The sequence below is a fragment of the Helicoverpa zea genome, chromosome 27, assembly GCF_022581195.2.
Source record: "Helicoverpa zea isolate HzStark_Cry1AcR chromosome 27, ilHelZeax1.1, whole genome shotgun sequence".
Classification (NCBI taxonomy): domain Eukaryota; kingdom Metazoa; phylum Arthropoda; class Insecta; order Lepidoptera; family Noctuidae; genus Helicoverpa; species Helicoverpa zea.
Window position 1 is genome coordinate 4789653 of NC_061478.1, and position 27325 is coordinate 4816977.

General features: G+C 38.2%; 1 protein-coding gene across 1 annotated transcript in view; it reads left to right on the top strand.

The window, feature by feature from the left end:
• The first annotated feature begins 2710 nt into the window (after positions 1-2710).
• Positions 2711-27325, top strand: part of LOC124643335 (cuticlin-4) — an 80963-nt gene continuing 56348 nt past the window's right edge. Inside the window, exon 1 of the mRNA XM_047182274.1 lies at positions 2711-3026. The gene's annotated coding sequence lies outside the window, so the exon portion shown is untranslated. The remainder of the gene's footprint in view (positions 3027-27325) is intronic.

Consider the following 27325-nt stretch of genomic DNA (forward strand, 5'->3'; position numbering starts at 1 on the left):
GAGGGGCTCTTTTTGATGAACTCCTTTTTCAAAAAGCAGCCCCAAAGGAAGTGGACGTGGCAAAGCCCCGACACTATGACTAAAAATGAGATTGACTTCATCATGACGAACAAGAAGCACATATTCAGAGACGTCTCCGTGATCAATAGGTTTAATACCGGTAGCGATCACCGACTTGTCCGAGGCTCTCTGAATATCAACTTCAAGGCCGAACGTTTCCGTCTGATGAAGGCCAGGCTCCGACCAACACTGCTCCAAACCATGACAGGATCCGAAACGTTCCAGTCAAATCTGGAGAACCGATTTGCCGCCGTGGAAACCACAACAGACGTTAACCAGAACCACGAATATGTGGTTCGGATCCTCAGGGAGGAAGGTTCGAGATTCTGTAACATGCAGCGTAAGGGCAAGAAATCGAAGCTTTCGGAAGAGACATTAGGGCTTATGAAGAAACGACGTGAAAACCCGCCTGTCACTTCGTCAGCTAAGCGGGCTCTAAACCAAGAGATCAACAAGCACGTACGACGCGACCTCCGGTGCTCCAATACTCTTGACATTGAAAGAGCAATTGAGCTGAATCGGGGGTCAAAGGTGTTCGTACAATCTCTTGGAAGAAGCCACTTGACGAAGCTGACCACAACAAGTGGAGAAGTCGTTTCTTCGGTGCCGGCAGTCCTTTCGGAAGTGGAAAATTTCTATGGCCGGTTATACGCATCGCATGCATCTCGACCTGATCCCGGAAATGAGGATTCTAGAGCCACATTAACACGCCATTTCACCGAAGACCTGCCAGAAGTCAGCAGTGGCGAAATCGAGATCGCTCTGAGACAGCTCAAAAATGGAAAAGCCCCTGGCGAGGATGGCATTACAACAGAGCTTTTAAAAGCAGGAGGTAAGCCCGTACTGGGGGAGCTCCAGAAGCTTTTTAATGCCGTCCTGTTTGAAGGGAGAACTCCAGAGGCGTGGAGTAGGAGTGTTGTCGTCCTGTTCTTCAAAAAGGGAGACAAAACCCAGTTGAAGAACTATCGACCCATTTCCCTCCTAAGCCACGTATATAAGCTGTTCTCAAGAGTGATCACGAACCGACTTGCGCGAAGACTCGACGAATTCCAACCACCGGAGCAGGCTGGGTTTCGGAGCGGATACGGCACTATAGACCACATCCACACAGTGCGGCAGATTATACAGAAGACCGAAGAGTATAATCAGCCCCTGTGTCTAGCATTTGTGGACTATGAGAAGGCCTTTGACTCGGTTGAAATCTGGTCTGTTCTGGAGTCCCTGCAGCGTTGTCAAGTAGATTGGCGATACATCCAAGTGATGAGATGTCTCTACGAAGCCGCTACAATGTCCGTCCAAGTACAGAATCAGCAAACAAGGCCCATACCGTTGCATCGAGGAGTGAGACAAGGGGATGTTATTTCCCCGAAACTGTTCACTAATGCAATGGAGGATATGTTCAAAACGCTGAACTGGAAAGGACGCGGCATCAACATCAATGGCGAACACATCTCTCACTTGCGATTTGCTGACGATATCGTCATCATGGCGGAAACGCTGCAGGACCTACAACAGATGCTGAACGACCTGGCTGAATCTTCTCTACGCATCGGCCTACGGATGAACTTGGACAAAACCAAGGTCATGTTCAATGAACATGTTCTACCGGAACCGATTGCGATACACGGCGCCGTTCTCGAAGTTGTTCGGAAATATGTATACCTCGGGCAGACATTGCAGTTAGGTAGAAACAACTTTGAGGACGAGGTGAATAGGAGAATTCAGTTGGGTTGGGCTGCATTTGGGAAGCTACGTCGAGTCCTAACATCGTCGATCCCACAGTGCCTAAAGACAAAAGTCTTTAATCAGTGCGTCCTACCTGTCATGACTTACGGAGCCGAAACGTGGACACTGACGGTACGGCTGGTCCACAAGTTTAAAGTCGCTCAGCGGGCTATGGAAAGGGCTATGCTCGGCGTTTCTCTGAGGGATCGCATCAGAAATGAGGTAATCCGTCAGAGAACCAAGGTCATCGACATAGCCTATCGAATCAGCAAGCTGAAGTGGCAGTGGGCTGGCCATATTAGCCGAAGAACCGATAACCGTTGGGGTAAACGAGTTCTAGAGTGGAGACCGCGCCTCGGCAAACGTAGTGTAGGACGTCCTCAGGCACGGTGGAGTGATGACTTGCGCAAGACGGCTGGCAGGAGCTGGATGCGAGAAGCCGAAAATCGATCTCAGTGGCGTGCACTTGGAGAGGCCTATGTCCAGCAGTGGACTGCGATAGGCTGATGATGTATGATGATGTAAGAGCATCAAAAAGTAGATTTTGTGCATATTTTAGACTAAAGCCGACCGAAATATATTTAGGTAGTCTCTCCATTCTTCCTATTATATAATTAAATATACAAAATATATTGAGTAACTATTTTGTCTGAAAAAACATAACTTCACATACAAATCAATAATTGAAAAAAAAAAACTTCAAGCTCATTTCCAATTGTCTACAGTCACGCGAACTTAAAAATTTTTAACTTAACAAAACTTAATTTATTTATTTTTATCGTCTATCTATACTTACTTCCCATTACATTTGATCACGAAACCAAAATTAATATCCTTTTACATACAAACGATTAAGTCTATAATCGCCCACACGGATCATAAGACCTTTTTGCCTAAGGTCGAATGCTCTGCGCCCGCGCAGGCCGTCAGTGCAACACCCGACGTAGAACGCGCGGCCGCGATGCGAAAGCCAACGAACAATTTAAAAAACGAACACGAATCAACATTCTCAATTTGAAAATTAACCATTCTTCTAACGTATTCTGTTAAAATCGAACGTGTGTTTCAAATTCAAAATTGGAATAATGTGAATTTGTTTTTTTTTTTTGCTTTTTTTCTTCATGTGCAGGAATGTGGTAGTGTCCATGTACAAAACCAGTGTTGTGTGATTTTTTTATTGTTTTTTTTTTTAATGAGGTGACAGCCTCGGAGGTTTTGTGTGGGATCGAATCGTTTTAAAGGTAAGAATTGTAACTTATCGATAATTTACGAAACATCTGGCCATTGATAATTGTTGGTCCAAAAAAAGGCTTGATATAATCGTAAGGTCAGAGCACGGCATGACTGATTCATGTTTTTGTCTTTTCTTTTTTGCTACAATCAATAAAGTTTTTACTATGATAAGAATGAAACTTAACCCTACCAATTTCATCTCTGTTTTGGTATACTCGACTGCCCAAAATTTTGATACTAAAGAATTGTTATACCCGACTGTCTTTAGTACACTTTTTTTAGGTGAAAAATGTAGCTTCGTTTGATAGAGTTTTGTATACAAATGAGTATTTATTAAAATATAATACATAGCTGAAGGTTGACGACGATTAACCGGTTCTAGCAACCAGTATAAGGGTTACATTCTTACACAAATTGTACTAAGGTCAGGTTACAATGTTAAGGAGCATACTTACGATAGGTATTTTGTGAATCATAGGAAAATTTTGCCCAATATTTTATGACATCAGAAATGACATTTAATCTAAAACTTCACGAGTTTTGAAAAGTTCGTCGTGTAAGTTTGTTTATAACCTCAAAAAGTCAGACACTATATAGGCACGTAAATCTATTGAATAAAACTAAGTATATTGAATTATAGTGATAATAGAGAGCGAAGTAACATCTGAGTTCTCTACTCAGGTGTACTTACTAGTATTGTCTGTGGGTGACGTAATATTCAGATCTATAAGATACGATACTACAACTTAGGCTTCTACCACATTATCAGGTCTTAAAATCAAAATCAGTTTATTCAAAGTAGGCTGAAAACAACACTTTTCGAACGTCAGAATTACATGAGACAGTCCCAAAAATACCCACCTTTCATGCTAGCTCATTGTTACCTATTGAAAAAATACAAACCACTGAATTGAGAACCTCCTCCTTTTTTGGGAAGTTGGTTAAATAGAGTCTGGATTCTTATTTAAATAAAACCTTCTTCTAGGGTAGGTATGAAAATCCACCCATGACACGACAAAGGTAATAAAATATATTTACTTCTTTTACTTTTTAGTAGCGTTAAGATCCTTAGGTATTCTCATTTGTTTTTATTATGTCTCCCTAGAAATATCTATTAATAAAACAAAATAAACTAATAACTGGTTTCTTTAATAAGATTTTAAACTTGATTCTTGTGAATAACAGAGCGAATTCATATAACTAGCGATGACGTTATTATAAATTAAATGGCATGATGATGAAGGTTTCTCATTTGTTTTTTTTAAATCTGAAATATTAACTTTTACCTACAGCTTAAAGGAAATTCAATTAATAGTGCAACTGACGATAAAATTGCGCACCTATTGCACTGACCATCCATCTACCTGTTTCCTGACTACATAATGTTGGGATCGGCATTCAGTCTAATCCAATACATCTGAATACAAGTGTTTTACAAGGAGGTTCTACCTATCTGACCTCTAGATAAGCTGTCTAGATGGCAGACTTTCTGGATTCTGGTAGCGACTAGCGAACTTGGGTTTAGGAGGTCAGATAGGCAGTCGCTCCATATAAAACACTGATACCCAGCTGCTATTGGGAAGACCAAAAGCCGAGACAAGGCTAGGCGGTACCCATAGGTCCTGTATCTATATAATTTATGAACCACCAGTCTTTTGGTGTTTAATTAAAACCTGTATTTAAAATGAAATCATCATGAAAACTTATGACTTTGAACCAACTACACGATACAAACACGTTTTTGTCGTTTCCAAGCACAAAGCAGGAATGCAATCATTATTTTACCGACAAAATAAATAATCAATGTGCTGTAGAGGTTATAACAATCGTTTTCTTTGTTTGGTGTTAAATCAATGACGTCTGCGCGTGAGTGGGCAATGCTTCGCTAAATTGTAGTAGATAATGTAATTATATAAAGCTAGTTTCAATGAGCTGCGGGATTGCTACCGCGGCGCTGGTACATAAAGGGCTAAAGAAGGAACATGATGGGTTTTAGTTAGTAAAAGTCGTATTAGATACATATGTATTTAATGATAATGTTATGGCGGCTGTTCTCTCTAAGGAGATAAGCCAGTTGTGCAGGACATATTATAGTGCACAAGCATTTGCGCAGACACAGGTGCACTCACTATTCCTTCACTCTCATAGCGCGATGGGACGGCAATCCGACACCACCGGAGAGAGATAAGGCGCAGGACCGACATTAACGTGCTCTCCGATGCACGGGTGTATCAATCACCAACTTCCAGACTACGGGCTACTTTGTAAAAGTTTCTTATAACCCCCAAAGGGACCCCGATCCGGGAATCTTACCCAAGACCTCGGCCACGGCAGTCATGTTACGTGAATATTAGACCAAAGAGGTAGTTAGATATAAAAAAAAAACTTTTACCAACCATACTATAAAGCAATCAGTGTAAATAAAACATGCTGTGTCGTAATGATAAATGCCTTTTACGAATATTGCAGACTGGTTTAAGTAGAGCAAGCACTCGATCAGTAAGATAACTTAGTTGCAACTTTGAGTTATGTTTGAATACTGTTACTGCCTTTTTTTATCGTACTGCTGGGCTGCGGCCTCCTCTCACACGGAGAACGATTGAGCATTAATCACCACGCTTGCTCCATGCAGGTTGGTGATTTCAGACTACATAGTCCCTCAAGATGTTTTCTTTTATACTTTTTATCAGTTTTTGGTGTCCAAGATATACTTGAAAAATACATACAAACTTAGAAAAGTTGCATTAGGACTTTCCTGAACTGGAATAGAACCCACACCCTGTTCGGTCTCGAGAGGTTGGTTCTTTAACCACAAGGCCACCACGACTTCATGTTTGAAAATGTTTGAATGCCTTTATTATATTGCATAGGTTATCTTTTGTGTAGAAATAAAAATTGTAAGACACTGGTACTCAGCTGCATTCGTTTAGACTGGAAGCCGACCCCAACATGGTTGGGAAAAGGCTCGGCAGATGATGATGGTCTTTTGTATACAAGTAAATACGAGATTTAGAAGACACGTAAATAGGTAGGTCTCGGCTGTCATTTGAACATTTTTGGCAGTCGTTACGGGTAGTCAGAAGCCAGAAAGTCTGACGACCTTTTTACCAAGGGGTATCGGGTTACCCAGGTAACTGGGTTGAAGAGTTCAGATAAGCAGTCGCTTCATGTGGCACACTGGTACTCAACTGCATTTGATTAGACTGGAAGATGACCCCAACATAGTTGGGAAAAAGGCTTGGCAGATGATTTTGACACACGATTTGATTTATTTTTTTTATACGCTTATTGTAGTTATATCTTACTCAGCTAGATTGCAATCTGTTTTGGCAAGTTTCATCTCTCGAAAGTTAATTTTATTGTTTAACAATCCCATAATTGTATTATTTTTTTTCTCTTGTGACAATCAGCAAAAAGAGCTTTCACTAGGCAGAGACTAAAAGACTAGCTTTACCTCGCGGTTTCACCCGTGTCCCGAGGGAGCTACAAATGAACACATTCTGGTGAAACTTGGCAGTTATATACAGGCTTCTTTTATCTAGATGCAGGAAATAGTTCTTTCAGAAAACAACTTGAAATCGCTAAGTTAGTTTTCGGTAAAAAATCCTGTATTTTTTCATTGAAGAAGATATTCATTCATATAATGTATGCATGCATTTTACGTTGTCTAAATAGCAAAATAGACACACTGCAAGTGTGTTAAAATTTAAATACATAAAGCAAGATAGGTTGTGTTACATTTTGGTTTCTTTTTTCTTCTGTTTAGATAAGTATTGTGTACACAACTTCAAATATTAATAATATCAATGAAAACTATTATATTGAAGATTTATGTAAAAACCCTTTGCTATCGATTTTTGTCTATATACCTCAAGTTTGACTATCAAAAAAATACTTTTAACAACCACAAAAGCAGTTTCTTTCTAACACAAGTTCTTTATCAACAACACTATCTTATTTTAACCTCAGTTGCCCACAATTTGCGCATTTTATCGAATTCCCAGGCTACGCCAGTAACAAGTGCGCAAGAGTTCGTAACCGACACGCAACACGTAACTAAACGTTGCGACAACACATTACCTCTCTCTACTCATCTGATTAAAGAATAAAGAAAAGGAGGTTATAGTCTTTAACAAATAATGGCTTGGTACAGTTCAGACTTTTTGGTAATCATCATTTGCCGAGCCTGTTCCCAACTATGTATGTTGGGGTCGCCTTCCAGTCTAACTGGATGCAGCTGATACCAGTGTTTTACAAGAAGCGACTGCCCTATATGACCGCCTCAACCCAGTTACCCGGGCAACCCGATAACCCTCACAAAGACTAGTGGTCACACTTTCTAATTTCTAAATTTAGTTACTTTTTTAGAAAAAATAAAACCAATTTCAGTAATATACCATATATATTCAGTAATATATCTACCGTAAAACCTTCTAAATGTGACAAATACTATGCTGAAAACTGCATCAACATTGCTTCAGCTAAATGTGAGATAATCGCGCACAAACATACATACCTACAGGTCAAACTGAGAACCTTTTATTTTTTAAGTAGTTAAATACTATGATGATGATGATGTAAACGTCTATCAAACTTTAGTCCCTATTTAACCAACAGCTAGTATCGTAGCTCTATCAACTGCAAAATACCAAATGGATGACAAATCTTAGGGTAGTTACATACCGTCGAGTTCCGGCAGTGACGCGTGCGTCGGCGGGCAGTGGGCGTGGCCTTGCGCGCGCGCACCGTCGCGTCGCACTACACTTCACTTGATGTTCTTGAAGGGCAAGGGTATATTGGTATACTGGACTAGAGACTGACTTCATATAGGTAGTGTAGGTGAACCGTTAAACCATTAAACCGAAAAGAGTTTTGAAAAGAGAAGAATATATTGTTAGTAAAACACAGTTTGGAAAATACTTTAAGAAACGATAATATAATTGGATGGGCTAGCTAGTATGAAATAAGGAACGAGCCAGAGCCGGGGCGGGTTACATTCGCCGACTACTTAAATGAGGGTATAGTTTAAAGTTTATTTATTATTTATTTATTTATACAACAACATCATCACTATCACTACAGGTTTCAGTAATACAATAGTGTGGTACAAAAATTATAATATTGTAAATTATAAGTTGAAGAATTACTGGTGAAGAAATCTCTTTTTAACCGACTTCCTAAAAAGAAGGAGTTTAATTCGGATGTTTGTGCCTTTTATATATCCTCCGAGCCTTTTTCCCAATCATGTTGGGGTCGGCTTCCAGTCTAACCGGATTCAGCTGAGTACCAGTGTTTTACAAGAAGCGACTGCCTATCTGACCTCCTCAACCCAGTTACCCGGGCAACCCGATACCCCTTGGTTAGACTGGTGTCAGACTTACTGGCTTCTGACTACCCGTAACGACTGCCAAGGATGTTCAATGACAGCCGGGACCTACAGTTTAACGTGCCATCCGAAACACAGTCAATGATGTCTAAGATATACTTAGAAAGTACATACAAACTTAGAAAAGTTGCATTGGTACTTGCCTGACCTGGGATCGAACCCGCGCCCTCATACTTGAGAGGTTGGTCCTTTACCCACTAGGCCACCACGACTATTTGTGCCTTTTAACCATACTTATATCAATATTATAAACGTAGGTGTGATGTTTGTCACTCTTTCAAGCGAAAAATACGGAATGTGTTTTGATTTAACTTGGCAGGCATATAGCTTTATGCATCGGACTAATTATAAGCCACTTTTTATCCGAGTGAGGGAAGTAGTTTTTCTCGGCGACTATGTTGCTGGTAGAAGATAGCACTTAATACTCGGACTATTTACAATCAAAGTCCTCTCTTTTCAAAACAAGATACGTCTGTAGTCACAATAAGCAAACGGCTTACACCATATCCCTTTTTACTTACTTTTACTTCCCTAGAAATGAAAAGTGATAAACCATTGTTCAAACTGTAATATTAAACAAAAAATAGCAACAATCCGCCTCCATATTACAAGTATGTCGTAACAACACTATAGATTCAACAAAAACAAGTGAATAGATGAACCGTATGCATGTGGGTGTATTGCAAAACAGATTCTACGTGCTAATATATTATGTAGAAGTATGTTGTGAGCTGTATACATAATATACTTAGTTTAAGTTACTTAATATTTGACTATTTTGTGGTATAATATCGTTTCGGAGGATTCACGTTCAAGTTAAACTGGGGCCCGATTCTCCTAAGTTAATAATGTCAAAATCGAATAGAAAACGAATCGCAATATGATCGCAATAGCAGTTTTAACCATATCGGGCATTCTGCTACTAATAAAAGACCAATCGTATTCGATTGACATTTGATTGGTGTGCGATTGGTCTGCTATTTTGGTGATTTTGGTATATACGGTAGTTTGCTGTACAATCATATTGCAATCGTAAATCATTTGCAGATAGAATGATTCATTATGAATGATAGAAAAGGATAAAAACGTTTATTTCAAAGAAAAAATAGCGGAATGCCACATACGCTTCAATCGTAATCGAGTCGGGATTGGATCGCAGTCGAATGTGAATCGTATGTTGCTTAAGTAAAATTAGGAGAATCGGGCCCCTGTAGGTTCCGGCTGTCATTTGAACATCTTTGGCAGTTGTTACGGGTAGTCAGAAGGCAGCAAGTACAGTATACCCAGGGGATAGAGGGTTGCCCGGGTAACTGGGTTGAGGAAGTAAGATATGCAGTCGCTCCTGTAAGGCACTGGTACTCAGCTGCATCCGGTTAGACTGGAAGCCGACCACAACATAGTTGGGAAAAGGCTCGGGAGAAGACTTTATGTGCTAATATTATGTAGCAGCATATATTGTGAGCTGTATACATAATTAATATACTAAACTAATAGTTACCTATTACTTATCTATATTTCTATATCTTTAGTTCGCTTTATTAGCTCCGAAATTACTGAACTGATTTGAAAAAAAATCTTTCAGCACTATTCCCGAGTAACATAGGCTATATTTTATCCCGGTATGGGAAGACGTTCTTACGGGATGCGGGTGAAACCGCGGGAAAATGGCTAGTTATAGTTCGGCCATTCAGAGAATGCGTTCCTGACACGTCGCGATTGAACTGACGACGTAATAACATTCATTGATTATTGATATAATAATGTTGTTTTAATGCTCCTCAATTGTTAAAACGGTAAACAACCAGCAAAAATATTTTATCGTAACTGCAACGCCATTGCAAAGTTACGTCGTCAGTTCAATCGCGACGTGTCAGGAACGCATTCTCTGAATGGCCGAACTATAATAATAATGTTAGGTTGTTGACCGTATCAAAATATCATATAAAGCTTAATCGATGATTTTAATTACAACGATTAGTTTATAGCTTTATCTTGATTGAGAAATGCTACATAAGGAGTTTTCCTATAAGTATTAAGAGTTATAATGAATCATTTGATCGATAGCTATAAGATTTAGATGGGTAATTTGATAGTCACTGAAATTGCTTTTCTTGACTTTATTTTTGGAGTTTTTAGATAATTATTTAAGATGCTTTTTTGCATTATAGTTTCTCTATAACCCACCTACCTATGTATTTTACCTACCTAACCTACCTATGTATTTTCAAAATCAACTTTTTTGAGTTTTTATGACGAATAAAATAAAAATAATAATTTCGTTTTCCAAACATAGCTAAAGAGCACATGTTTAATTGGATTATGAAGTTAATCATAATTGAAATCTTTACGTGCGTTATTCATTAATTACCTGGTAGGTACAACTTATGCCACGCCTTTAGCAACTAAACATGTTTAATATCATTAATGTTATGGTACATTAAATAAAATAGACTCTCTAGTTGAAAGTGGCTAAGTATAGGTTGCAGAAATATTCATTTCTAAAAAATGCAGGTAATTTTGAGGACAGTAATTTTATGAATTTTACTATGCATAATAAATAATAATAATGACCCCTTTATTAATACAGCTACCAGAGATTTTTGAAACAATAAAAGACCGCAATCTTATTTCCATTGCGAACCTGGCATCACCATCATCATCAGCCTTTTTACCGTCCCACTGCTGGGCTGCGGCCTCCTCTCACACAGAGAAGGATTGAGCGTTAATCACCACGCTTGCTCAATGCAGGTTGGTATGGTGGTTCTGTCAAATCTGCCATCCTTTTAAAAACCTGTAATCAGAAAAACCAACAAATACATTACATCTAGACACACGGCAGTGTGTCCGCCAAGTTCGAGCAAAAAAAGCGACACACCGGCCGTGGGTTATATTACACGAACCATTTCGGGCCAAATTCGACCCCCCTGTAACTCAAAATCTATTTTATTTACGCTTATCAAATTTCTAGTATCTGTTGAGACCCCCTCACTTATCTAAAATACAACATTTCATTAATATACCTATTGTAGGTCTTGAGATATTGACGTCAGAAAATCGCTATTTTTACTATACACTCACTGACTGATTCACTGATTCACTGACTCACTCATCAAAAACCTAGACCACTTCCAATGGTCGTATTGACTTGAAATTTGGCATGGAGGTAGGTCTTTATGTCAAGGTAAAGGGAAAAATCTGAAAATGGCCAAGTGTGAGTCGGTTTCAAAATAATGAAGGTGTTTTATACCCGGTGTAAATTTATACCCCTAAGGAACTAAATTTATCTATATTTATATAATACTAGCTGTTGCCCGCAACTTCGTCTGCGTGGGCAATATAGAATAGTCAAAATACTACTTATCCCGTAGGTGCATTCTTTCACGTGACAGTATAATTAGGATTAGCACTTAGCAGTCGCATAGATTCATTGATCAAGGTTGTGTTGTGGATGTGACCATTTATCTAAACAAAAGAAGTAAAGTTTGTGACGTTGTTCAGCCAATTTGGAAAATTATTACGTATATGGTGCGTAAGTAATTTTCACAGGAAACAGCTATAATCTATGTCTACATGCTTTGAGCCTGACAAAGCTGTCATTTGTACATTTTCTGCAGCTGCTGCGACTAATCAGAAGCCAGAAAGTCTGTCAGTCTTACCATGGATATCGTCTTGTGTAGTTGACTGGATTAAAGATAGGTAGATAGGTAGTCGCTCCAAGCAAAATATTGGTACTCAAACAGATTCGGTGACTGGAAGCCAACACCAACATAGTTGGGGAATAGCTGGATGGATGATAAAATGAGTCATCATCATCAGCAGGCGCATAGGGTAGGATAGTTTCACTTACTCATGGTAAGGCTGACCACACATTAGGCGTGCGTGATCCTCGGGCGTGTGAGTAGCGCGGGCGTCGCGAGCGCGCTGCATGAACGTCGCGTTTTGCTGCCCTGCGGCATGTGTGAAGAGTGCAAGCGACGCGCTCGCGGCGAGCACGCGGCGCTCGAGTTGCGTTCTTACCCCTTCGCCTGCTATCCCCGCCGCCCGCTAAACGCCTTAGCAGTTAAACGTCAAGGAGAGCGGCGCGTGCGCGCCGCGAGCGCGCTGCAAATGCCGCAGGGCAGCAAAACGCGACGCTCACGCAACGCGCTCGCGACGCACGCGCGGCGCCCGCGCTACTCACACGCCCGAGGATCGCGCACGCCTAATGTGGGGGAGGCCTAAGCCGGGACTCCACCGAAATGTTTGCATTAGTTCACGAACAGGCAAAATGTACGTATCTGTGAGAGTCCACTTCATGTGTTCGTACTTGAAACCTGTAGTTTTGCCAAGATTTTCAGAATGTACGCTCGCAATTTGTCATTTCTTGGTGGAGCCAGCAAATCAAAAGAAACATAAGTGTTGTATACTGTGCGTCACTACCGCACACCGGGAAAATTTCGCTCTAGCGGAGGACGTTTATATACCATATTTTATGTCACACGTAAACAGGACGACAGTAAGTATCCACCGAAACACTTTCAAAGATCTGATGAACGAACAAATCAGACCTGACTTGGTCACCTGGGGCCAATCAGAGCTCTATGAAGCGATAATACGCTTTGGTTCCTACTGTTATTGTGGTTTCTGAAAATTTATTCACCTCATTCAACGATGAATGTAATTCTGATGGTACTATTAAGAACACTTGCTTAGCGCAGAAGCTGACGTTGGCAGGTCAACTCTTTTGACTTCTCGAATAGGATACCATTGGTTTTTGTGCAATGCACACCTGCAATGCATTCTGGATTAGGATAGGATATAGGTGGATAGGATTTGCAACAGAGAACAATTCTGTCTTTGTGATTAAATGACATCAAATGTAGTTTTATATAAAAGGTGTTTTTTAGGGTTTTTAGACTTGGCTCGGGTCTTACTGAGACTGTTCGTAATCGTGAACAGTGTATTTGCGATCAGAAGTTGAAAGTAAGCATGTCTCTGGTATGCGGCGCGTAATTTGTACGTTTTCAGACGCATAAAGCATTTTACGTGTGTGTGGTATTAAATAGAGAGAGCTCCCATTTCTTATCTGCACTTTGTATCTGGGCTTGTTTTTAAAGCTACAGAATCCTACACTACCTTCCTCACGCTTAGCAGCGCTTGCGAGAGATAGATCCTCATTTCTTCTAGGATTAAGTTTACATATTTTGCACCAGAAAAAATAATTAAGGTCTACTTAATACTACTCACTCAAAGTAATTTGTTTTAAGGCCACCACATTAGTGGAAGATAAGCTAAACTATGTTTATGAAAAAATCCTGATATGAACTCCATCTGTAACTTTAAATGATAATTAATTGTTCCACTCAAGTCATCATTTTTGACATAATGTTCAAAAAATAATTTAAATGGCACCGTTTTAAATTTGGCTGAGAACTATTAATTTTCTTTTCATCAAGGTAATAATTATAGTTGGATTTTGATGTGGCACGGCAAACTGACAAACACTATTGAAATGTCTATCGAAAAATTACACTACGTGTTAAAATATGGTGAATTACGGAAAATACACAACTCCATCTGTTGAAATAATAATCCTCTATAAAGAATGTATGGTAATATTGTCATTTACCACCTCGCTCCTTTGACAAATTTGATGTATTTTATTTATCACAGATTTAGCACAGATGGAGTTACTTTAACCTTGGCTAAACAAAATTTTCATATTTTTTTTTTCTTCTGAAGTTACTTATAAAGGTGTGATTTTCTGTGTAAAGATTAATAATGGGCCGATCAACTAATATAAGTACAACATTCAAATGTACAGTTTTGACAAATAGATTGCGTGTCGTAATATTTTACATCTTGAATTCACAAAATTAATCATATCTTTTGATAGAGTGAATCGATTTCGATGAAACAAAAACTAAGTAATACCCCAAGTTACGTAGAATTTTTGTATATAAACATTGTCTGCATTTAATTCGTAGATTTTACGTGAATCCCGAACAAACAAACAGATAAACAGACAAACAGACAAACAGACAAACAGACAAACAGACAAAAATGACAAAAATGATGGAAATGGGTTCTGTTAGTTATCCTTTAACATGCTGGCTATTTTTTTTGTCAATTTCTTCAATGTACAAAAATTACTTTTCTACAGATTTATTATATGTATAGATATAGATATCTTCGAATGGTACAAAGGTTTGTATTTAGTCAAAGTAAAGTAAAAATCTGAAAACGGCCAAGTGTGAATCACTTTCGAAAATAACGAATGTGTAACTTTGATCCACGAACATAATATAAGATAACATGTCATGTCAGTCAGTTGGTAAATCTAGTCCATTTAGTTAATCTAGTTCATTTCTTTGTAAAAAACATAGTGCATATTAAAAATCTAAAAGATAGTATAAATGAGACATTTCTTTAACTAACTTCATCATAAGAAAAAAATAAAATGAACAACCTTACAAAAATAAATGAAATCCCACCCAAAACAAAAATGTGAAAGACTGCCAAGTTCGATAATATGGGAATGCTTCGCCTATAAACGAAGTGAGATCTGAATAAGTACCAAGTTCCATACACATACCTCAGTTAAAAATAGTTACTTTTTAATGATGTTACTTGGCAAGTTTTAATAGAAAATTAAATACTTGATTCATTGCGTTTAGTAGGTTTATAACAAGGTGTATGAAAACTTGCCAAGTAACATCATTAAAAAGTAACTATTTTTAACTGAGGTATGTGTATGGAACTTGGTACTTATTCAGATCTCACTTCGTTTATAGGCGAAGCATTCCCATATTATCGAACTTGGCAGTCTTTCACATTTTTGTTTTGGGTGGTTAATATCTAACCAGACCTCCATTATTAAAAGGACGACCTTAAACGTACAATTATCGGTAACTGAAACGTTTAACGCCGCGTCACCAGTCAACTCTAATGACAACGTGGGTGCACTCCTACGGACAGTTTTACATAAAAACACGCAGGACCTTGGGACTGACGGTCCACTTCAACTTTTAGTAAAGAGGTTTTTATATTTTATGCAACAATTTTGTCGAAAATTGTGAAATTATATCCTAGATAGAGAAGGAAAGGGACTGAATTCTAATATGAGATGTCAGCATTTAAGAAAATGCCCCTAATAAAGGATTTTCCAAAAACAAACTGTGATGTAGAGGACTGAATAGAATGTTTTCAAAAAGGTCTGGATGGACATAGAGGAAGAAGGCAACCAAAGAAACTATGGAAGGATTGTGTGAAAGACCCCCCATCACCACGTGGAATACATAGCAGGAAAAAGAGTATCGGACTCTTTACGATACAAACAAACAAAAAAGAATTCCTGTTTTTATATAGATAGATTGGTCGCGATCGCAAAACCTCCAACTTTGTATGCACTGACGACGCTTGACCAAGATTACATAAAGATGCAGAAATATTTAACACTAGCGCCAACACAAATAGCGCCCACGTTGAATACATAATACTTGCGTGTTTGTCTGTATGTATGTTTGTCTGTTTGCCTTCTCAAGATACCTACTTTGTTCTCGTACTGGCACGAACCTTGTTGTCTTATAACTTCTTTTTGCTTTTAGAAGTCAAAATATGAGGACTATTGTTATCTTTCATCTCTTTAGCGCAGATCAAATCCAAGACCTGACGAGCCTATGTGATGGTTTTAAAGAGTTACCGCGTTTGTGTGCCAGGGACAAAGGGCTCCAAAAGGAACATGGTGGGTTTAAAGCCAGGCCCGAGAATTGGATAATTCAAATCGAGTTAGCACTCCTGAGATATAATACATATTATCCAAATACAGGATATTCAACTATTACATAGTACATACGAATAGAGTGAATGTCATCATATATGTATTGTTATATGTATTACGAAATGTATTAATCCTTCCAAACATATTTGCAAATAATCTTGATATTCTTAAAATGGAAGGACTTGCTTACTGAATCACCTTGTGTTAGAACGAGCAATCCGATTAATATTGTTACTCAACTTTATATCTATGCTCTGTTTGGTTAAGAATATTTATTGGTATTGTCATTGCATAGATTTAAATAGCCAAGTATATCTTGGACGCTAGTGACTGTTTCGGATGGCACGTTAAACTGTAGGTCCCGGCTCTCAATGAACATCTCCGACAGTCGTTACGGGTAGTCAGAAGGGTATTTTGTTGTCAGGGTAACTGGGTTGAAGAGATCAAATAGGCAGTCGCTCCTTGTAAAACACTGGTACTCAGCTGCATCCAGTTAGGCAGGAAGCCGATCCCAACATAATTGGGAAAAGGCTCTCGAGATGATGATGATTTAAGGAGCGCTTGACGCGATCGGTCTGTAGATGTGTGACTATCTTGTCATAACGAGTTATTCCGTGGTTCAGAAGGCAGTTAAATAAGTGGGTCTTGACGGTCATTTGAACATCGTTGACAGTTGTTAATTTATAATTGTGATTTTTTTATTGGGGCAAACTCAGCACTTCCCACTTAAGACATTTTTTTTTCCAGAAATAAATCGTAGATGTAGATTATAAAATCAAACACGGAGAGTCTTGCCGGTTCTTCTCCAAAGAACCCACTTTTTAGAACCATGTCACTGTGTATTTTATTTGTTTGCAAGAGCCTGAAAAGGCCTATTTTAATCACTTTCCATTCCTTCCATCTCATTCCTTTCTTCATTCCTTTGATCACTCACCCACAAAACCATTTACAAAAAACAAGTTTTACCTTCGAACCTCAGCTTGCAATCATCACGTAATCTGTTGAAATCGCTTATAATTACTCGTCAGGCCATCTGAGATGCCCCCGTGGACCATATATGTGGTTACAAGGGCATACACGACATACATAAAGTTGCCCAACGCGCCCACATTTGCTCATGTTCTATAAACATAGGCTGTAGATTAGTCATTGGTTATCCGTTAAATGGTAAAAAAACGTCGTTTTTAGAATATTGCAAAAGACGAGAAAATTAGTTATTTTTATGGGAAATCATCAAATGACCCCTCTCGCTGTGACTGACTCGCACTGACTAAAACCCAGCATGTTCCTTCTTAAGCTCTTTATGTAGCAGTGCCGCGGGAACTCGCGCCAACAATCGGCATGCTTTGGCGCTGTCCCTCTGGGGCTTACTAACTCTCTTTGATATGCATATACCTGAAAGAAGCTGACGTCTACTCACTCATACGTCTACAGACTGATATGTACTCGTATATACTTACTTTAATAACGTAGGAGAGAACTAAAACATATATTATTATGTAAATAAATAAAAGTCACCCTAAAAGTTAAAAAAACAATTTTTTTTTCTTAAAAATGTCACGAACGTCAGTTTGACTTTTTTGTAGTAAGGTCATTTAAAATCACCTCACGGTAAAAATTAAGGTGTTTAGTGTACTTTTGATTATTTGCCGTTTCGATGGAATCTTGTCAATACATATCAGACCATTTTCAATTATAGTTCGGCCATTCAGAGAATGCGTTCCTGACACGTCGCGATTGAACTGACGACGTAACTTTGCAATGGCGTTGCAGTTACGATAAAAATATTTTTGCTGGTTGTTTACCGTTTTAACAATTGAGGAGCATTAAAACAACATTATTATATCAATAATCAATGAATGTTATAATTTTGTGCCAAACTGAGTGTCAAATAACTTGGTAAACAATATTTTTCTAAATCTATACTGCGCTATTACAAGGTTATGTCAGCGGTTTATATTTTGTAGTGCTGTGCTAAAAATAACAGGCAAGTATCGTAATCTGTTCTTATACAGTTATAATATAAAATAATACGTTTTGATTTTCTTTTTAAGAATTGGAAAATAATGGACTATAAGACTTAATTATAACGTTTATGAAATATAAAAATAAAACTATGACCAAACCGCATTTTTATACTTAGATTAAAAATGGTAACCCCAAATGGCGTTATGGGCCGCCATTTTGTGACGCTAAAACAGTCGTCCGTTGTCGTTTCGTGCGCATAGACCACGTTTTTCAAGTGTTTTCGATCTGTTTTTATTTGATTACCCGGCTTTTGTTAGACCGAGATATCAGGATTGATTCTGTTATTGATAATAATATAATTATACATGTAGGCGAAGATGATGATGAAGACACCACCTCCTCAAGCAAATCGGAGTCTGATTAATATTCTGTTCGCACATTCAATTCAATGTACTTGTAACAAAGAATAAATAAAACAATTTTATTATATGAATATTACCTTTTTTTGGTTTCCACTTAAATAACTAAAATATAAAACAAATTATTCCGCCAATTTAAAACGAAAATAATCTTAAAATAATGCGGCGGTTCATTTTGAAGGAACGGTAACGAACTCAGTGTTATGTTGTGCCCATCACTAGTCGTGACTAACTGATAGGTGTCAGGAACGCATTCTCTGAACGGCCGAAGTATACATTCAGAATAGATTTTGACAGGTTTTGAATTACGAATTCAGATTTCTGAACTTTATTATTTGCATTGAATGAAGCAAGCATGGCTTTTCTCAGTTAAAATCTCGAAGTCTATTAATGGCGCTAATGAAAATCTCGCCTCACAATACAATTATATAACAATACATCACTAAATTAACATTACAAATCACATTATCATCAAAAACCAAGCGAAACACAACCTTATCCCGTCCCGATAAGGTTCACTTAAAACCAACTTATTGACGAAGTTGGTGAATAATAAATTGAGCCTTATGGCCTTATAAATAAGGGTTAAGTGTGATGCATTGATGTCGTGGTCGGCTCGTCCTCGATTCGAGGCCGGTCGTAATCGTCACTCTTCTGCAAACTTATTAATATAAGGATCATCGGATATTGAGTCATGGAGGCTTGTGATTTATTATATCAATGATTTGACGACCATTTTATAAGCAGAATTCAAAAAAATCACTATCTAACGGAGCATAATGTCTACTAAAAGCCATAGTGGCTTTATATTTTCTGGGAAACCAAGTTTTTGCCGACACTACATTTTTTTTTCTTTCGAAACCAAAGTCCAAGCTTGTTACTCTTTGGTCATTGATTAAAAAGGTCTTGGTCCATAATATTAGGAATCACCACACCGTGCCAGTAAACCACTTTTAAGTATCATCCATATTTCTAAACTAAGTGTATTTTCAGCAGTATCTTTAAGAATAAGGCCTGTCTACCTTTTATCCAGGTGCACAGAGTAGTTTCCCTGAGGCAAGTTTAAAACTACTCATAAATAAATCTTTCTGCTATCTTATTTTTCTAGCCCTATTATATTTTCATCTTTCAAATCACACACAGAATTTCCATATTACCAAACTAGCTTCTGCCCGCGACTTCGTACGCGGATCCTGTCCCTTATGCCAGCGACTACGGGGTCAGCAAAATCAAAGATCTGAATAGTCTGATATTGAATTTTAAGGGCCCGTTGACTTGAAAACAACGGAATACGCATAACCATTAGAAACGTTCCATATATTTAATTTTTGTACTTTAACGGCAAAAGCACAGCAGACTAAACAAAACGCTGAGAACTGAACCGCAATAGACGTGACCATAGGGATAAAAGTAGTGATTCTAATTAGTCCGCATTTAAGTTGTGTGTGGCAAAAATATTACACGTATTATTACGTAAAAAAACATTAAATAGATGACAAAGTCGTGGTTATTTAGTGGAAGTCGTGGTGGTTTTGTGGGTAGAAAACCAATCTCTCAAGTATGAGCGTGCGTCTTTGATTCCAGGTCTGGCAAGTGCCTGCCAATGCAACTTTTCTAAGTTCGTATATACTTTCTACGTATATTTTGGATACCAATGACCGTTATTTGGAGGGGATGTTAAACTGTAGGTTCCGGCTGTCATTGAACATTCTTGGCAGTCGTTATGGGTAGTCAGAAGCCAGTAAGTCTTACCAAGGGGTGTTGTTTTGAGCGGGTAACCGGGTTGTGGAGGTCAGATAGGCAGTCGCTCCTTGTAAAACACTGGTACTCAGTTGCATCGTGACTGGAAGTCGACCCTAACATAATTGGGACAAAGGCTCTTGAGATAATAACGACAATAATAATGAGATATAGGCACCGCAGGACATCTGAGGCTGATGACGGGGAGTAGCGACCCCGCGGGGCTATATATACTGAGTTCTCCAGGGAGAGTATAATGTCCCCCATCTCCGGCCGGTCGGAGTGAACCATGACGGGGGTAGGTCTCACGCCTCTGGCTTGGCTTGGCCGTCCAGAGTGGAGTCGCTAGAGCAGGATTAGTAGCCCTGCTCGGAGGGTAGGTGCGTAATCTGCGTTTAAAGTCCGACGAGGTATCCTCACCCTTCAGCCGCTCATGTCCCTGTTGTCCTCTTGTTGCTATTCAGTGACTGGTTCCCGGGGGCCCAGTAAGTGAGGTGGCGAGTCTCCACCTGCCATTTTTACATGTACCTAATACATTGTCATCCACTAACATTCCATCACAATAGCCCAAGTAGTTTTCCTCCATAGTTAGCAATAGTTTGGCACAGAACCGGGGATTGTCTTTTTTTTTAACGACGTCCACCGGGGATTGTCCTTGGGTTCATTTCTATAGTGTATAAAGGGATAATCGTCGGTGTTGTGTCACCATTTCATTAAAGTTGTCTCAAAAGGGCTTCAGCGTGTTGGCTTCGGCCCCACGTTTGCCTCCCAAAAATTCGGAACTCTGTAGTCCCGAGGTCTGAAGAGACATACAAAATAATAATGAGATATAATGCAACAAAGTCGGAGAGTGGGGGCTCGTGACGCCACGTCTAGGTATGTAAAATTTGTACTAAGTAGTGACTTAACACGAAATTCAAGCTTTGTTGTATCTTCGTTATTATTTGTTTGTGTGAGAGAGAAAAGAAAAATACGTGTCCATTATTTTAGGGTTATCTAAAAGACGGACTAATTACTTTTTTTGATTCACCATACCTATTTCATAACATTCATTTCTATACATTCCAAGTGTAGTATTGCTCTTGAAGTTCCACATCAGGTGTTCCAGATCTTCAATGTTTATACGTCAATAGAGAGTCCTTATCAGATAGAACCACTTTTGCTAAAACTTCATATCTTCATATGCTATAGTCTAGCTGGGCCCCTGGAGTTCCACATCAGGTGTTTTAGATCTTCAATTTGTATAAGTCAATAGAAAGTGCTTATCAAATTGAACAACTTTTGCTTAAACGTCATACCTGTATATGGTACAGAGAAGCTGGGCTCTTGGGGTTCCACATCAGGTGTTCCAGATCTTAAAATTTATTATCTCAGCTGAAAATGCTCATCACATGAAACAATTTTTGCTATGGCACCATTTTTGTATCTCTTATAGTTTTGTTGGTCTGTTGGAGTTCTGCATCAGGTCTTCAAGTTTCGAAGATAAATTATAGCCTATATGTTGACCAGGTTTAATACTGATACAACTAAGAAAAAATCATTGAAATCCGTTCAGTAGTTCGGAAGATTAGCGTGTACAAACAAACAGACATACAGACATACAGACATACAGACATACAGACAAACAGACAGAATTTTTTTTTTGGATTTGTGCTCCATTACTGTTTCTAAACCCCGCCCAATTATTATTTTTTTAATATATTCAATGTACAGACACAGTTTTTTTACAGATTTATTATATGTATAGATCTAACCCCAAATAAGGTTAAAACCTTCATCCGCACATAATTGACAAACAACTATTGACACAGTGTAGGTTATGCCTACAACTTGTGATGTCATCCTGACGTCATTTGAACTGCGCGGGAGTTGCGAGGTAGGCTGTATGTTAAAGACGATTTTAGGATGTATTTTTGTCCTTTGAAGGCTTGATTTTTTGTATGTAAATGAAGTGGGGTAGTATTTAAATGATAGAGTATAAAAAGACTGGCCGTTTCAACCACCATTCGGGAGATCCACTTTTCGCAACCTGGTTAAATTTAACCTTCTCACTCTTTCTCTTCTTTTTTTTTCTTTAAAGTAATTTATTCAGGCTCTAGACTGTGTAAGTACAAAAATCGATTTCGTAGTATTGCCGTGAAAGTTAGACAGACAAACAAATTGATTTTACAGAAATACCTTTAAGTCAGTTACAGAAACTTTTTCTGTTAAAATAAATACTTAAAATTACTTTAGAATGATTCAAAATATCCCAAACCAACTTAAGGATAAATTCATTAATGTTCAAATTCTCCTTATAAGGAACGAAAACGTGACTTATTTCAATAACTTGGCAAATCCTTACGAGCACAGATTTATAGACAAATGGTTTGTCTGCTTAGTGAATGGAATCAGTCTTTGATTTAAGTATTCATTTCATTGACATAAATGGGACAGTTTGATGGATTGGAATATCATATTTAGTTATTTTAAGTTAACTTACTTTGCATACTTTTAGACCCAAGTTCATTTATAACATAAATAGCTGTTTTTCTTGAATGAAAGAACTGTTTACTTAAAAAAATTAACGTAGAAATTCGTAATAAACAGTTTATTTAAGAAAACTGATGTGTACATTATCGGTGAACTTGGATCTTAGTTATACATACAACACAAGAGCCCGATGTATGTAGTACCTATTATAGTAATCTGTGGTAGTACCGGGCTCTTAAATCAGGACGATGATGAACATGGGCGTAGCCACACTGGGGCAAACTGGGGCACTTGCCCTACCCTGGGCCCTGGCTCTGACCAGGTGTCTGATTAAACAATGTTTTTTTTTTACTAACTCTAACTTACAACATCAACAATCATATGTTCTATCCGTAAGTTAAAGCACAAAAAAAATTGTCGACTTTGAAAAGAGCGCGATCAAAACAAAATGCACGCTCGAGTTCCCGAACGTGCGCAGTGCGCGCGTCATTTGAAAGCGAGCGGTATCCGCGGACCACTGGTGGTCCCTGTAGGCATTCCAAGTGGTCCGCGAAGCTTAGCTGCGCGACGTTGCTATACGTTATCTAACTTTATTTTTATCGACTTATCTATGCGAGCGAGGGGGTTTTCGTATGGACGTAAATCGGGTGTGTCGTACCTAGTCCCCCCATTTTACTTTACGTAGTTTTTGGTTTTGAGTCTTAAAAAATAATTAAAATTTCGCGCTCGCTTCGCTCGCGTATCATCATCAGCCTATCGCAGTCCACTGCCGGACATAGGCCTCTCCAAGTGCACGCCACTGAGATCGACGGCTTCTCGCATCCAGCTCTTGCCAGCCGTCTTGCGCAAGTCATCACTCCACCGTGCCTGAGGACGCTCGCGTATTCAGAAACTATATTATTTTTGTATTTGTCAAGAAACAAAAAGTTAAGTACGTTTGGGCAAAATTTTACGTAATATTTGGTATAAGTCCGATGAAAATTTCACGCTCGCCTCGCTCGCGTATTCAGAAACTATATGCCCTAATTTTTTGCTTTTGTCAACAAACAAAAAGTTAAGTACGTTTGGGCTAAATTTTACGTAATATTTGGTTTAGGTCCGATAAAAATTTCGCGCTCACTTCGCTCGCGTATTCAGAAACTATATACCCTTACTTTTGGCTTTTGTCTTGTGTGTGATTGTTTATTTTCTGTACCCGAAAATATAAACCTCTCAAATTAAGAGATTCACAAGTTTGACATTAACAGCTAAAATCGGAGGGCCCTCCCCCGGGGGATAAGTTGACTGCTGCCCCACCCTGAGCCCAAAGCTGGCTACGCCCATGATGATGAATGGTAGTACGCACATTACAATGATCAGGCATCGATAAGAGAAGGTATTAGGATGACTAAAAAGTTTGATTGGATTCACGAATACCGGTTCAAAATAAATTATCAGGCAACCATCAAAGTTGCAGTTTACTCTAAACATATAAAAAAGCTAAACGCTAGCACAATTAACTACAAAAACTTAAACACCTGTTGACCGCTTGTCTAAAAAACGGCTGCAAAACGGACCTTATTCAACGTCATAATCCGATTTAGACAAGTGTTCAACAGACGTTTAAAAGTTTTTGTGGTACGACGGCAGATATGTAATTCTGTAGCAATCGCAAAAATAAGTTGACAAGTATACTGCTAAACATTAAAACAAAGTAACCCACTTAAAAATACGTGCAAATTATCGCGCAGACGACCAAACATAATTTACGTTATTCTCAATGCCGTGAAACAGGAAGAAATCTTTCAAAAATCATCCTCAAAGTCACTGCGTTATGTCATATTTTACGTGACAATGTTAAATGTGACAAGTCTGTCTTTGTATATTACATAAAGTAGAAAAACAATTGACAGCTATTGGAGGCCATATTGTGAGTCAGATATCAAAATTTTATAGGAACATAGTGGGTTTTCATTCATACCAGCCGAGGCTTTGTAATTTATTGTCTACTTATTTATTTATTTATTTGAATCAGGCATCTAAGGCCCATAGAAAAATACAATACACGAATATTATAACATTAAAACATACACTAATACATATTTTATTTATGTAACTTAAAAAACTAATGCACACGAAGTGTCGGCGTCGTGTTACGCAGCGAGGTGTCGCGTAGCCATCCTCGGAACCTCCGATAAACGACACCTTTCGGCCAAAACTCTTCCTTCAGGAATGTCTCGATGTGATGAGTTGGAACTCGCACCATGAACGAATTGAAGTTCGTATTGTGGCGCGACTCCAACTTCGCCACCCTCAAGGTCCAGTTTGTCTTGGATCGGACATACTCCACGATCCGCTCCACCGTCGTGGTGTGATGTAGACGGGACACGTACAACTGCGTCGTTGGTACTGCAGGACGCAGCAGGATGTTGGGTCCAGTTTATTTAAAATGAATTATAATTACATTATTGTAGATAACTTGTGACCACTAAATTATTTTATAATATTACATATAAACATGAAAACAGTTATGATATTTGTTACTTTTTTACACAAAAACTACCGAACGGATTTTGATGGATTTTTTTTTACTGTAAGACTGTACTTTTGTCCGGTTGCAAGAAGTAGTATTTTGGTTAGTTACAAAAAAAAATAACTTATAAACATACTAATAACTTATAAAAAAAAAAAAAAAAAAAACTTAATTTTATCTAAAGCGTCGTTCTACCAAAAGGCGAATTCACCGCAAAGTGCAGCAACGACCTTATAGATGCTCTCAAAATATTTATATTATTGATAACAACAAAAACAGCATACATTACAAATAGCACCTACATCTTAAACATTACATAAGCAAAGGTAACAATTGACAGTGCGCTACCACGTTGTTAAGGTCAGCAGTCGGAGGTCGAATAGAGCATTCAGTTCAAATATATTAGTGTTCAGAATATTTGATTAGTTTTTAAATAGGTAGACCTTGAATATTTTTGGTGGTCATTTCCTGGTTTTTGGATCTTTTTGAAATGTTTTTTTTTCTCTGAACTCGTAGTGACCTAGTGGGTAAAGAAGCAACCTCTCAAGTATGTGTTCGATTTAAGTCGGCTTCAGAGAAAAAATAAACATCTGTCTAGCCTTTTCCTAACTTTGTTGGAGTCGGCTTCCAGTCTAACCTGATGCAGCTGAGTACCAGTGTTTTACAAGCGACTGCCTATCTAACCTCCTCAACCCGGGTAACCCAATACCCGTTAAGACTAGTTGTCAGACTTACTGGCTTCTGTACCCGTAACGACTACCAAAGATGTTTGATGACAGCCATATACCTAGAAAGTACATACAAACTTAGAAAAATTGCATTGGTACTTACCAGACCTGGAATCGAACCACATACTTGACAGGTTGGTCCTTCACCCACTGAGCCACCACGACTTTTCATCAGTCGAAATCTAATAAAATAACATTAATATGTATTTAGCGACACGATATAAATCCGATTGGTCCTTGCTTGGCTTCCTCGTGGGCGTTCAGACAGACAACTATTACTTAGAACTGTGTAGATTGTTCAATATTACGCCATTTGCGTTTCATTCAGATACTAAGATTAGCAAGAAGTTTTCTTCAGTCTGGTCCAAGACGGACTGTTGGCAGTATAACCAAAAAGCACCCAGTGGGATATTAAGATCGAAGTTCACTGATTACATAAAAGTCTATTTCTCTTAAAACTTCTGTATATTCTGAAACTTGAAAGTCAAAATTCATAGTTTATTTTGACGTTTATTTATATTGTTAGTAAGCATGGGCCTAAGATGATATGTTATATCCTAAGTCCTAGACCCACCGTTGGTATAACCAGCACACACCGAGTTCAGTGATGGACGTATGTATAAATATAAACCTTCTGTTTAAAATTTCTGTATCAATCTGTATTTTTGGATAAATAAACATTATTATTATTTATTTGCTTTTGACCACCTAGTTTGTAATCACCGATGGATAGCTTATGGAAAAGGCAATAGGGTTGGAAAGAATAGCACACAAATTAAATGAGGATATGAGCAGGTTTTTGCATAGCTTCTAATGATGACATAGAGACATTAGGAATAGAAAAAACTAATAATCTGATCTTATATGTTAATAATCTGATCTTGAAGGTCAATATACAGATTTCCAAGTAAGGAAAAATACTGTGAAAAAATAAAAGACTTATAAGGAAATGTTAGATATTTTCAAATATTTTATATACAATACTAGCTTCGACCCGCGTCAAGTTCGGTTATACAGCGTTTCCAAGAGAACTCTTCAAAAGTCCGGGATAAAAACTATCCTATGTTCTTTCTCAAAGTCAACTCTATCTCTGTAACAAATTTTATTTAAACCAGTTCGGTGGTTTAGACGTGAAAGCGTAACAGACAGACATAATTACTTTCGCATCTATAATATTAGTAGGGATGACATTATTTAAGGTCAAATTCTTTATACAATATATGCGAATCGACTGCCCAGCTGTTGACTAATTAGTAGGCTTATAATAATATGCGAAATAAATTCAATCTGATTCATCATTTACGGAACAGCCTCGATAACACC